Here is a 1,723-nt window from a genome sequence, read left to right on the forward strand (position 1 = left end):
TGCCCTCTGGAGTGTAATATTGTGACAATATCAGAACAGTTTCTCAGATGCCGACCAACAATGTTGCAATGAGAACTGACTTCCATTTGAGTGCACAAGCTTCTTACATAGAAGCTTGTGGATTGCTCTTTTGCTCTTTTGGATTGCTTCTTACATAGAAGCTTGTGGATTGCTCTTTTGCAATCCACCCGAGCCTTGTCAGATTTAGTTGCTGTTATTGACAAACAATATTTGTATGGAGCAATGCCCTCAGTGCTGGATAAAACAGTGCATTTATTATTAAACATGCAACTGTTTAACTAATGATCATAAATGATCTTGAATGAATGTTATATTGACCATGAGGGCTTTCAAAATTGCATTTGGCTTGTGACAAAAATACTTTAATCCATGTTTTATTTTTATTTTATTATTAATTCACAAGCTCAAAGCAAATAACTGTACATGTTATTCTGACATGAAAGCACAAATTAGAGACTAAGCAGGGCTGAAAAAAAGGATGCAACAGTACAAAAATAAAATGACAAAATATTAAGTTGAATGTACTTTTTGAGTGATATTGTTCAAAGACAGTGTAGAGAAGTTCTGTAAACTTCTTATTCTTTTTTTATTGTAAAAAGTGCTGTATAAATAAAAGTGACTTGACTATTTTAATCTAAATTCTAAAACAAAATTTGTAAACAAAATGGAAATTATTATTATTATTATTATAATTTTTTTTTTGATTTTACAATTTGAGCAGATTAAAAGCAATCTGAGGTGGTTTCTGTGTTGAAAGGTTTGATGAAGGGCTGTAGAATGTCCCAAACAATCACAAAAATAACCAGAAATTTGAAGTATTTTTTTTCTGTATCAACTGATGGCGGAAAAGCAGAGGCTGACAAACACACAAAAACGGGCAGCAATGTTTGCGTGCTATCAAAGTGTAAATTACAAGAAGTTGTATCTTCGTGAATATGTATCTTCATAATTACTTGTAAATATTAATATACAGCTCTGATTGATTTTTTTGATTCATACCAAGTTGAAATAAGCTAGAAAACCTTGCTCATTTAAAAACGTGCATTTATAGCATGGACGGAGCAAGAACATAATGTAAGTCAAGTGTTTAAAATGCATAGTTCAGTTAACCGTGCCCTCTTTGGCTTGCTGTTAATGCTGTAAAAGTTATTGTTTGATTGGCACTAGAAAGTGATAGGCTACTCTGCACAATGGATTGAAAAAACAACAACAACACACATTATGTGTGGCATTTAATTGCCCCTTTCCACGCAATTAAAGTTGCATTCATTGCTATAGTAACATTAGGCTAACACGTTTTCTTTCCAAATTAATACAATACGCCGTCTCAGTATGGACAAAGGCCAAAACGGACAGAAAAAGATGCGTTTTCAAACGAAAAAGTATTAGTGTGGACACGGCCTCAGACCTCACATCTAACATCACCAAATCCTCTTATTTGGTCATATTCCAAATATGTGTGAGTCACATAAAAAGTTGCCTATAATTATTTTTAAAAGGTGCACAGTGTGACTTTTTTTTCTTCAAAATGAACAAAAAATATATAAATAATGAGTCAATACATCATCAATCATTTATTGTAAACGTGATTCACAATGGTAAGCCTATTGTTTAATTTTATATAGCCTTTAATTTTAGACCTTGTGTGCATACTGTACGTCACTTGCACGTGCATGTCTATTTATATCCGTAAATAGACAAA

The sequence above is a fragment of the Leuciscus leuciscus genome (genome assembly GCF_965113295.1).
Source record: "Leuciscus leuciscus genome assembly, chromosome: 8".
NCBI classification, from domain to species: Eukaryota; Metazoa; Chordata; class Actinopteri; order Cypriniformes; family Leuciscidae; genus Leuciscus; species Leuciscus leuciscus.